The sequence below is a fragment of the Ornithorhynchus anatinus genome, chromosome X1, assembly GCF_004115215.2.
Source record: "Ornithorhynchus anatinus isolate Pmale09 chromosome X1, mOrnAna1.pri.v4, whole genome shotgun sequence".
Taxonomy (NCBI): Eukaryota; Metazoa; Chordata; class Mammalia; order Monotremata; family Ornithorhynchidae; genus Ornithorhynchus; species Ornithorhynchus anatinus.
In genome coordinates, this window is record NC_041749.1 from 17,014,256 (window position 1) to 17,027,187 (window position 12,932).

The 12,932-nt window shown below is 45.3% G+C and overlaps 1 long non-coding RNA gene across 1 annotated transcript in view; it reads right to left on the bottom strand.

Moving 5' to 3' along the window:
- The window catches only part of LOC120638052, a 59,282-nt gene extending 47,657 nt beyond the window's left edge, over nucleotides 1-11,625 (bottom strand). Inside the window, exon 1 of the long non-coding RNA XR_005659508.1 lies at nucleotides 11,551-11,625. This is a non-coding gene — a long non-coding RNA (uncharacterized LOC120638052). The remainder of the gene's footprint in view (nucleotides 1-11,550) is intronic.
- Between the last annotated feature and the right edge of the window lie 1,307 nt (nucleotides 11,626-12,932).

Sequence of the window (12,932 nt, forward strand, 5' to 3'; positions counted from 1 at the left end):
CCCCATTTTACAGATGAGGTACCTGAGGCACAGAGAAGTGACGTGACCTGCTTTACAAGGTCACACAGCTGACAAGTGGGGGATCTGGGATTAGAACCCATGACGTTCTGACTTCCAGGCCCTTGCTCTATCCACTACGTGATGCTAGCCTATGACATAAGCGAGTGAGTTGAGCAACCTCTTTTGTCCAATTTAAATACAAATCAAAGATGTGCACATCCTCTCAACCCTCACTGACCAAATGGAAAGTCTCAGATCTAAGGCCTACCTGGTCTGCACTGTTTCTGTGGAATCTCTAAGGGAGCCACACTGGCAGTAAAAGGGCGATTTGGGGAATTAACAATCAAGGCAGAAGCAGCACCTTTTTATGGTACTTAAGTGCTTACTATGTGCCAGGCACTGTACTAAGTTCTGGGGAAGATACAAAGCCCACTGGGGCTCACAGTCTTTATCCCCGTTTTACAGATGAGGTAACTGAAGCACAGAAAAGTGAAGTGACTTGTCCAAGGTCACACATCAGACAAGTGGCCAAGCTGGGATAAGAACCCAGATCCATCAGTCAATCATATTTATTGAGCATTTACTATATGCAGAGCACTGCATTGAGTGCCCGGGCGGTCCTTCTGACTCCCGGGCCCATGCTCTATCCACTGGGTAACACTGCTTCTCAACAGTTTTCTTCCAACATCTCCTCCAGTGGAGTTTAGAGAGGTCCAGCTTGTCCCTTGTTTTAATCAATCAATCATATTTACTGAGCACTTACCATACTGTAATAAGGGCTTGGGAGAGTACAATAAAATAGAGTTGGTAGACACGTTCCTTATCCTGCAGTCTCCCTGTGTGCGTCCTGGCCTCAAGAGCAACTGGATGCAGAAATGGTCAGTGGCGCTCCCGAAGAACCATTGGCAATGAGCACTGCAACACCATCTTTCCCTCCCCGCTTCACCTTCTCTTCCTCCTCCTCTTCCCCCTCCTCTTGCTTTCCAGGAGAGGTTAAGGCCACCGCTTCCACATCAACACGGCTGTGTGTTTTTCGAGTCATGTCTCCTTCAAGCAGTCTTCCCTGATTAATTCCCAACCCACATGCTGTGTCAATCCAACAACCATCCTTGGCTCTAAGGGATCATATTCATCCTTAGCACTTACAATAATGATGATATTTTTTAAGTCCTCTCTCTCCCGACTCTAGCCTTTATTTCACTCTGCTGCCCCGATCAATTTTCTAAAAAAGGTTCAGTCCGCAACTCCCTACTTCTCAAGAATCTCCAGCGTTTGCCCATCCACCTCTACATCAAACAGAAATTCCTTACCAAAGGCTTCAAAGCACTCAATCAGTTCATCCCCTCCTACCTCACCTCACTGATTTCCTACCTTCACACAGCCCACACACTTCGCTCCTCAAATGCCACTGTATCTCAATCTCATCTATCTCGCCAGTGACCCCTTGTCCATTTCCTCCCCCTGGCCTGGAACATCCTCCTACTTCACTTAAGGCAGACCACCACTCTCCACACCTTCAGAGGCTTACTAAAATCACATCTCCTGCAAGAGATCTTTCCCATCTAAGCTCTCATTCCCCCTTTTTTCTTCTCCCTTCTGTGTCACTTGTGCATCTGGATCCGTACCCTTTAAGCCTTTGATAATCACCTCATCTTCAACTCCTGTCCTTTTATTCATATCCAAAATTTGTTTTAATGCCTGTCTCCCCCTTTAGACTATAAGCTCCTTGTGGAAAGGGAACAGGTCTACTAAGTCTGTTGTACTCTCCCAGATGCTTAGTACAGTGTTCTGCACACTGTAAGTGCTCAGTAGATACCACTGATTGATTACTACTTAGTAGGCACTGGAGTACATGCAAGATAATATTCATAATAATAATGGTATTCTTTAAGTACTATGTGACAGATATGTACTAAGAGCTGGGTTGGACATAATCCCTGTCCCAGATGAGGCTCATGGCCTCAATCGCCATTTTACAGTTAACTGGGTCACAGAGAAGTAAAGTGACTTGCCTAAGGTCTCAAAGCCAACAAATGGTGTACCTTCTGACTCCCAGGCCCGGGCTCTATCCATTATGCCATTCTTCTTCTGTTAATCAGTTAGCACCCAGTTCCTGTCTAACATGGGGTTCATGTTTTAAGAGGGAGGGCAAATGGGCATTTTATTCTCATTTTACAGCTGTGGGAAATGAGTGAGGTATAGAGAAGTTAAGTGATTTGACCAAATCGCACAGCAGGCAATGGACAGAGCTGGGACTACAATCAAATCTCCTGGCTCCTAGTCACATGGTTTTTCCGCTAGCAAATATAGATGATTCTATTAGTGGTATTTCCTGAGTGCTTATTGCGTGCCGAGCCTTGTACTACGCATTTGGGAGAGTACAATACAGTACAGTTGGTAGACATGTTCCAAGCATGGGCTTGGGACTCAGAGGTCATGGGTTTGAATCCTAGCTCTGCCACTTGTCAGCTGTGTGACTGTGGGCAAGTCACTTCACTTCTCTGTGCCTCAGTTACCTCATCTGCAAAATGGGGATGAAGACTGGGAGCCTCACGTGGGACAACCTGATTACCCTGCATCTACCCCACCGCTTAGAACAGTGCTCTGCACATAGTAAGCACTTAACAAATACCATCATTATTATAAGAAGCTTAAAATTAAAATAAGTTAGACATGTCCGTAAGTGTTGTAGGGTTCCGGGTTGGGTGAATATCAAGTACTGAAAGGGAACAGATCCAAATGCAGAATTGAGTTGGAGTAGGGGAAAAGAGCACTTAATTGGGTGAAGCCTCTTGAAGAAGTTATTTTAATAGGACTTTGAAGATTGGGAGAGTGGTGGTCTGTCAGATATGAAGGGGGAGGGAGTTCTAGGGTCAGAAGGCAGATGTAGGCAAGGGGTCGGGGGTGAAATAGATGAGATTGAGGTACAGTGAGTAGGTTAACATTAGAAGAGCAAAGTGAGTGGGCTGGGTTGTAGTAGGAAATCAGCAAGGGAAGATAGGGGGCAAGCTGAGTGCATTAAAGCTTTTATATTCCATTTATTGTTTTGGCTATCTCCTCCTGATATATTTGTACTATCTGCTGTACCCTTGTTCTTCCTCTGATTTTTGTAAATAATTTGTAAGTAATTTAAGTTTGCCTGCCTCCTCCATTAAATTGTAAGTTCCTAGAAGGCAGGAACTACATCTTTTGTTACTAGATGTACCCTTCCAAGCATTTAAGACAGTAGGTGCTCAATAAATCTCATTGATGATGATGATAATGATGGTGATCAAACATACTTGAAGTTCAGACAATAGCCAGCAAATTCAGCTTGATTTTCTGTCCAATCCAATCTCCAATCCTGAAGCCTCCCTCCTAATCACCAGAACAACAATAATGGTCATTACTGAACAAAGCAAAAAGCAGTCCTTGCAAACCTCTAACTTGGACTTCAGACGGTCTCCCTGGCCTGGTCAGGTTGTGTTTAAATTCAGAAATAATTTCCTTCTGGATCCCTGAAGTCACTTCTTTCATTCTGTAGCCTCTATAAGCAATTGTTGATGATGAGCACAGCTAAGGTGAATTACTCATTGTCATGCTAAAACAGCACTCCTGGGTTGTATTTAACCGGTTAGGGGGGTTTGAACTCACTTCATTCAGGGCAATTGAATAGGGACCCAGAAATTCAAGAAATAGGATACTAACTCCACCATCTTTACTGCATGCATGCTATCAAGCTTCCACCAAAGTTGGGGAGAAACCTGTCTCCAATCAGTCAATCAAACGATCAAATTTATTGAACACTAGAAGCAGCATGGCTTAGTGGAAAGAGCACAGACTTGGAAGTCTGAGAACGTGGGTTCTGATCCCCGCTCTGCCACTTGTCTGCTGTGTGACTTTGGGCAAGCTGCTTAATTACTCTTTGCCTCAGTTACCACATGCGGAAAATGAGGATTAAGACTGTGAGCCCCACTGGGGACAACATGATTGCCTTGTATCTACCCCAGAGCTTAGAACAGTGCTTGGCCCATAGTAAGTTCTTAACAAACACCATAATAATAATATTCATTCATTCATTCAATAGTATTTTTTGAGTGCTTATTATGTGCAGAGCACTGTACTAAGCACTTAGAATGTACAAATCGGTAACAGATAGAGACAGTCCCTGCCCTTTGACGGGCTTACGGTCTAATCGGGGGAGACGGGCAGACGAGAACAATGGCAGTAAATAGAATCAAGGGGATGAACATCTCATTAAAACAATAGCAAATAAATAGAATCAAGGTGATGTACATCTCATTAACAAAATAAATAGGGTAATGAAAATACATACAGTTGAGCGGACGAGTACAGTGCTGAGGGGATGGGAAGGGAGGGGGGAGGAGCAGAGGGAAAGGGGGGAAAAGAGGGCTTAGCTGAGGAGAGGTGAAGGGGGGTAGAGGGAGCAGAGGGAGAAGGGGAGCTCAGTAATAATAATACTAAGCATTTGGGAAAGTACCATATAACAGTTGGTAGACATGTTCCCTGCCCACAAGTAGCTTTAGGTAAAGAAGGGGAAATAAACACTGAAATAGATTATGGATATGGACATAAGTGTTGTGGGGCTGAGGGTGGGGTGAATAAAAGGTAGGAATCCAAAGTTGCACCTGGAAAACCCCTTTAGGCCCCCCCACTCTTTTTTAAGCTCTCAGTGGGCAACTCCCTCGGCTCTAGCCTAGCAGCCCCGCTGGACCACCGGAGAAAGAGAAGCAGCCTGTCTGAGACCCTGAACGGAGGGTGGGATGGCGGCAGCAGCAGCCGAGGGAATCTTTAGCTAAGTTATCCAGATTAGGCCTGGGAAGTGAGGAGCAAGGCCTCAGGTTTGGTTGGGGATGTGAAGAGGCCTCAAACCAAGCCGAAATACTGAGGAAGGAGAGAGCGGCCTCTAGACTGTAAGCTCGCTGTGGTCAACCTCGCTCTGTCACTGTTCGGCTGTGTGACCTTGGGCAAGTCACTTCTCTGTGCCTCAGCTCCCTCATCTGTAAAATGGGGTTTGAGACTGTGAACCCCAAGTGGGAGAAGGACTGTGTCCAACCCGATTTGCGGGTATCCACCCCAGTGCTTAGTACAGTCCTGCCACATAGCAAGCGCTTAACAAATACCATAATTATCATTATTCATTCAGTCAGTCATATTTATTGAGCATTTACTGTGTGCAGAGCACTGTACTAAGCGCTTGGGAGGGTACAATACAACAATAAATAGACATATTCCCTGCCTTTAACAAGCTTACAGTCTTGCAGGGGAGGAGGGTGAATCAGATATTAATAGAAAGAAATGAATTACAGATGCTGTGGGGCTGGGAGAGGGGATGAACGAAAGAAGGAAGTTGGTGAGACGCAGAAGAGAGTGTCTGTGTTACTTTATATTGTACTCTCCAAGCTCTCACTACAGTGCTCTGCACACAGTAAGCACTCAGTAAGTATGACTGACTGGCTGAGGGAGGCCAAGATCAGCACCATTTCTTGCCCCCTTCCACCTCCAGAGGTTAGAAAAACAATCCCATCCCCAGGATGTTACACCCGTGGGGGGCAAGGCACCCCTGCCCTGGTAGGTCCTGAAGACTTTTCTGGGCCTCGGTTACTTCATCTGTAAAATGGGGATCATGACTTTGAGCCCCAAGTGGGACATCAATTGGGTCCAACCTCCCCCTTCAAAGCCCTACTGAAGGCTCACCTCCTCCAAGAGACCTTCCCAGACTAAGTCCCCCTTTTCCTCAGCTCCCCCTCCCTTCCGCGTCACCTCCCCTGACTCCCTTTGCTCTATCCCCCCTCCCACCCCACAGCACTTATATATGTATATATCTATAATTCTATTTATTTATATTGATGCCGGCTTACTTGTTTTGTTGTCTATCTCCCCCCTTCTAGACTGTAAGCCCAGTATGGGCAGGGATTGTCTCTACTGCTGAACTATACTTTACTGCTTAGTACAGTGCTCTGCACACAATAAGCTCTCAATAAATACTACTGAATGAATGAATTAGTTTGTATCCACCTCAGTGCAGTACAGTGACTGACTCATAGTGATTGCTTAAAAAATACAAAAAAACAAACAAAAAACTTAAGCACTTTGACATCACCTAAGCTCTTCAGTATTTTGCACCCTACACCACTTTTCACTTATGTGCATATTCATTCATTCAACGTATTTATTGAGCGCTTATTGTGGGCAAAGCACTGTACTGTTTATACAACCTTACTTCCTCTTACTTGTAAATTTCTTTTCTGTCTCCTTCTCTGGCTTGTAAGCTCCTCAAGAGCAGGGATCATTTATACTAATTCTGCAGATTTCTCCCAAGTGATTCTCCCCACCTAGACTGTAAGCTTAGCAGGGAATGTCGCCGTTATATTGTCATATTGTACTCTCCTGAGCTTGTAGTACAGTGTTCTGCACATAGTAAGCACTCAATAAATAAAATTGACTGACAGCAGTGCTCTAACCAAAGTACATACTCAATTAATAGTCTTGATCGATTGTGACTGCTTCCATGTAAGCCACACCCTTTCCTCAACCTTAAATTTCTGCCCTAATTCCTAGTTTAGTGGATGGAGTATGAGCCTGGGAGTCAGAAGACCTGGGTTCTAATTCCGGCTCTGCCGTTGCTTACTGTGTGATCCTGGGCACGTCACTTAGCTTGTCTGTGCCTTGGCTTTCTCAACTGTAAAATGGGGATTAAATACCTGCTCTCCCTCCCGCTTAGACTGTGAGCCCCATGTGGGACAACCTTATTAACCGGTATCCACGTCAGAACTTAGAACAGTATTTGGCTCGAAGTAAGTGCTTAAAAAATATAATAATGTTGGTATTTGTTAAGCGCTTACTATGTGCAGAGCGCTGTTCTAAGCGCTGGGGCAGATACAGGGTAATCAGTTTGTCCCACATGAGGCTCACTGATAATCCCATTTTACAGCCTGATAATCCCATTTTACAGATGAGGTAACTGAGGCACAGAGAAGTGAAGTGACTTGCCCACAGTCACACAGCTGACAAGTGGCAGAGCCGGAGTTGAACCCATGACCTCTGATTCCGAAGCCCACGCTCTTTTCACTGAGCCACACTGCTTCTCCTACTACGGCTACTAAAAATGTCACCAAGAGTGGGCTTCACATGCAGATTTCTTTATCTTTGCTCAGATTGGATCTAGCATTAACCCCTGTGGACTCCTCCCTCCCCCTCCCAACTCTCGCTGCTTCTTTGGCAACGAGCCTCCTGGTTTCTGCCCAGTGGCTGCTTTCAGTCCCTTGCGGATTCACGACAACCCTCCAAGCCAAATTTCCCAAGACTCTGTGTCAAATGTTTCTGTTAAAAAGTCAGAATACGTAACATCTGTTTCAACCCCTTTCACCGTCGATTTTGTAATTGCATCAGAAGTCTCGATTTCACCCTCTCTGATGTTTTCCATTGCTGAACATTCCATTATCCATTTGATATTTACAGATTTACTCTCTTAACAGCTATTTCATTAGCTGGCTAAATAATGACATCAGACTTCCCACAGAGCCATGTTCAGAAAAGCCCTGATCTGCCTGGGAGAATCGGTTTCTTTCCCATTCCCCTTTCCCCCAAGATGCCGGCAGGTCTGCAGTTTTCCATAGCTTCTCTTAAAGGACACGCTCCTCCAACTTATCCCCCAGTGCAGACCTCCTGATCCAAATCTGTTCCAATTAGATGAGAGGGCTTTCTTGTTGCACACACTAAGTGCTGGATTGATGTGATCTGTGGCCATTGTGGATTCTTTGTTATCCCCCAATTGGTCGAATATCCTTTTTTTTCCTTTGTATGTTTCTCTTTTCTGATTAATATTAAAAGGGGAGTTGGGCCTCTACTCCATCCTCTTCATCTCCTGCTCATTTACCAGGGGAAAGGAACGAGAAGAAGCACGGCTTAGCGGATTCAGCATGGGCCTGGGAGTCAGAAGGACCTAGGTTCGAAACCCTCCTCTGCCATTTGCCTGCTGTGTCATCTTCGGCAACTCACTTAACTTCTCTGGGCCTCAGTTACCTCCTCTGTAAAATGGAGATTTGGAGTGTGAGCCCCATGTGGGACAGGGGCTGAGTCCAGCCTGATTAACTCGTATCTACCCCAGTGCTTAGAACAGTGCTTGGCACATAGTAAGGTGCCTAACGAGAGCCATATTTAGCAAGGAGGAAAATGGAGTTCATCTGTAGACTGTAAGCTCACTGAGGGCAGGGAATGTGTTTACCAACTCTGTTATACTGTTGCATTGCACTCTCCCAAACTCTTAATGCAGTGCCTCAGTTAACTCATCTGTAAAATGGGAATTAAATCCTCCTCTCTTCTACTTAGACTGTGAGCCCCATGTGAGACAGGGACTGTGCTCAACGTGATTATCTTGAATCTTCCCCAGTGTTGAGAACAGTGCTTGATACAGAGTAAACACTTTAATTAATACCATTTAAAAAAATTGTGTCACCATTTCTCAAAATCCCCTGATAGCTTACTCATTCATCTCTGCACGGAACAGAAACTTCTGACCCTTGGCTTTAAGGCTCGCCTTGATCTTTCGCCTCCTCACCTTTCCACTGTATTTTACTCCACCCTGGCTCACACTCTCCGTTTCCCCCAGTTTCATCTCCTCACTGAGCCTTGTTTTTCATTCTCCTGCCTCAGTTCCTCTAACACCCGCCCTTCCCCCTGCCTGGAACTCTCCCACTTCAAACATCATCTGCCATCCCACCTACTGCGGGAGACTTTCCCTGAATAATTTTCAATTCTTGCCAAATCACATCCCCTCCTTTGACATCTCAGCACCACTGCTCCTCTTTAGCTATTTCGCTCACCCTATTTCTCATTTCCTAGTCATTTCTGCAGACTAATAGTTGTAATAATAACGACGGGATTTGTTTAAACACTTACTATGTGCCAAGAATAATAATGTTGGTATTTGTTAATCGCTTACTATGCGCCAAACACTCCCGGGGGAGATACAAGGTAATCAGGTTGTCCCACGTGGGGCTCACAGTCTTAATTCCCATTTTACAGATGAGGTAACTGCGGCACAGAGAAGTCAAGTGATCTGTTCAAGGTCACCCAGCAGACACACGGTGAAGCAGGGATTAGAACCCAGGTCCTCCTGACTCCAAGTCCTGTGCTCTATCCACTAGGCCAAGCTGTTTCTCTAAATGATCGATTGGTCGATTGATTGAGGGGGAAGGAAAGGGGGAACATACAGGTACCTCACTGTCAACGTCTTCTATGTTAAACTTCCTGTTTCCCCTAGGTAATTCCAGGGATACCACAGGCCTCGGAGGAGGAAGATAGAGGGGGAGGGTGTGACGTTCCAGTCAATCTGGATCCAGGGATTCCCTGCCTCCTGCCACGAAGTGCTAAAGAGCGGCAGTGTCCAGTTATTTTAATCTCCTTGAGGGCAGGGATGACGTCTACCAACTCTGTTGAACTGAACTCTCCGAGGCTCTTGATATTCATTCATTCAATTGTATTTATTGAGTGCTTACTGTGTGCAGAGCACTGTATTAAGCGCTTGGGAAAGTACAGTACAATAATAAACAGTGACATCCCTGCCTACAATGAGCTTAATCATAATGTTGGTATTTGTTAAGCGTTTACTATGTGCAGAGCACTGTTCTAAGCGCTGGGGAGATATAACGTAATCAGGTTGTCCCACGTGAGGCTCACAGTCTTCATCCCCATTTGACAGATGAGGTAACTGAGGCAGAGAGAAGTTAACTGACTTGCCCACAGTCACACAGCTGACAAGTGGCAGAGCTGGGATTCGAACCCATGACCGCCGACTCCCAAGCCCGTACTCTTTCCACTGAGCCACGCTGCTTCTCTAGAAGCGTCTCTAGAAGCTCTGTAAGCTGCTAGTTTACAGTCTAGAGGGGGAAAGACAGACATCAATACAAATAAATTCAGTGAAAGATTTGTACATAAGTTCTGGGGGGCTGGAAGGGGGAAAGAGCAAAGGGACCAAGTCAGGGTGATAGAGATTGGCATGCAATGAGCGCTCAATAAATACCACTGATTGATCTACTAAGGTCTACAATCTCAGGAATGACTGCAGAGATCTGTTACTCACCTGATGGGGGTGTTCCCTTCATCCAAGGGTGTGGGTGAGAATATTTTCAATGAGTCACAAAAATTAATTTGAATTTACATATTTAAGGTTGGAAGCCAGGGAGCTTGACATACATTTTTTACAAATATATTAATTAGCATTTTGAACCGATAGCCCAGACATTTATTTAAAAATGGACTAAAACCCTGGGTGTTTCCCCTTCCGTTTTTATTAAAATCCCCTTTTGGTTTTTGCAGCCTGTCTCCTATTATTAACTCATTCCAAGGATGAACTCAATTCAAGACTTTGGAGAGATCTGGAAATTATATATACCTTGGTGATTAACCAATCTCAGTAGCTATTTTTAACTAATCAATTCATTTTGATATTCTGAAGCACTTACTAGATGGCGAACAGTTTACTAAATGCTGAAGCAAATGTAATAGGAGTGACTCTATCCCTGACCCACAAAGGGTTCACAGTTTAAGAGGCAAGGAGTTTGTGGAGTTTATCCATCACTAGAGAAATAGTGTGGTTTAGTAGAAAGAGCACCGGCCTGGAAGCCTAATCCCAGCTGTACCACCTTTTCTTTTTTAATTACTCTGATAAATTAAGCATTGACTTTATTATTTATTTGTTAAGCACTTGCTCTGTGCCAGGCACTGTACTAAGCGCTGGGATAGATACAAGGTACTCTTGTTGGATCTCATCCGTGTCCCAAATGGGGCTCACACTCTTAATCTGGTGAAACAGCATGGTATAATGTGAAACAATACGGCAGAGTGGGAAACATTATGGCATAGTGGATGGAGCACGGACCTGGGAGTCAGAAGGTCATGGGTTCTAATCCTGGCTCTGCCACTGGTCTGCTGGGTGACCTTGGGTAAGCCACTTTGCTTTTCTGTGCCTCAGTTACCTCATCTGAAAATGGGGATTGAGACTGTGAGCTCCATGTGGGATGGGAATTGGGCCCAGTCCACTTGGCTTGCATCCACCCCAGCACTTAGTACAGTGCCTGGCACATAGTAAGCGCTTAGTAAATACCATAATTATTACTAGTCACCATTATGCAGATGAGGTATCTGAGGTCCAGAGAAGTGAAGTGACTTGCCTAACGTCACACAGCAGACAAGTGGTGGAGCCAGGATTAGAACCCAAGTCTTCTGACTTCCAGGCCTGGGCTCTTCCAGTAGGCCCACTGCTTCTCATGCTTCAGCAGACACAAACTTGTCCTCTGTCTGTGACCCCGGGCAACTCACTTAACTTCCCCTGGGCCTCGGTTTCCTCATTTATAAAGTGGAGATCGAATACCTGTTCTCCCCCTTGTTTAGGCTGTGAGAGGGAATGTTTCCAACCTGGTTACCTTGTGCCTACCCCAGTGCTTAGAACAGTGCATGACACTTGACAAACACCACAATTCTGAATTATTACTAGAACTCACCACAGCCCCATTCTTGCTCCCCCTCAATCCTCTCCACTCTTCCTACCTTCACTTGGACCTCACGTCATCAGAAGTGAACTTCAGTCGCTTGAATTCCAGAAGTCAGCAACATCTTAACAGCTCCTCCATCTTCTGCTTCCCAACTGGGAGCTTAGCTCTGCTATTTATACAACCAAAGGGCGTTACTTATTAGCCCCGGTTAATATTACCTTAATAAAATCATCAGATCAAGTTGGCTTACACTGAGACTGAATCGTTCATTCATTAGCTCGAGCATCTTAATTTATTTGTACCGCTGGTCCTGGAAAGAGGCTGGGGTTTTAGTTGTCGGGTCACTGGGGTTTGAGTTCCAGTGATCTGTTGCAAATCCCTTAGCCTCTTTGGATCTCTTGAACCTTGGGATCTTTCCTCTGGTCACATGCTTTGCAGCTTAGTCTGGGTGTCACCATGCAGGCTTCTGTAGGCACCCTTTTTATCAGGATAATGAGGAATTGCAAAATGCCGTTGATGCGGTGCTCGTTTGGGGGCAAGCAGCACATTGATCTCCGGGTCATTTTCATCAAAGGAGATTTGACAATAGCGGCTGGAGGCAGAATCTTGGAGAGAGTCCTCTTTTTCATCCCTGCTGGCACTGATACTTTGCAGCTAGGGCTTCCTTGCTCAGGTGCGTCTTGTTCCTCTTTGCAAAGACTTTCATTCTCCAGGTGTTTGACACCGTACTGCCCAGAGGGTTCGGATAATATCTGCTAACGGTCTTTATGATATGATAGGAGGTGTACAACCCCTTGATTCTATTTATCGTGATTATGTTGTCTTGTTTTTGTCCATCTGTCTCCCCCGATTAGACTGTGAGCCCGTCATTGGTCAGGGATTGGCTCTATCTCCGGCCGAATTGTCCATTCCAAGCGCTTAATACAGTGCTCTGCGCATAGTAAGCGCTCAATAAATACTGTAGAATGAATACGATACTATAAGAACAACGTGATGGAGTGGAAAGAGCCTAGGAGCCAGAAGACCTGGGTTCCAAGGCCTCTTCTGCCACGTATTTGCTGGGTAACCTTGGAAAGTCATTTAACTTCTCTGTGCCTCAGTTTCCTCATCTGGGAAATGACAATTCAATGCTGATTCACCCTCTTACTTAGGGTGTGAGTCCCAAGAGGGACAGGGACTGTAGCTGACCTGATTAACTTGTATCTATTCCGGCACTTACAACAGTCTTGTCTTGACTTATGCTGTCGAACCCTCTCTGACCCATAGCGACTCCATGGACACATTCATTCATTCAATAGTATTTATTGAGCGCTTTCTATGTGCAGAGCACTGGACTAAGCGCTTGGAATGGCCAAATCGGCAACAGATAGAGACAGTCCCAGCCCACGGACGGGCTTACAGTCTAATCGGCGCATGTCTCCCAGAAGGCCCCACCTC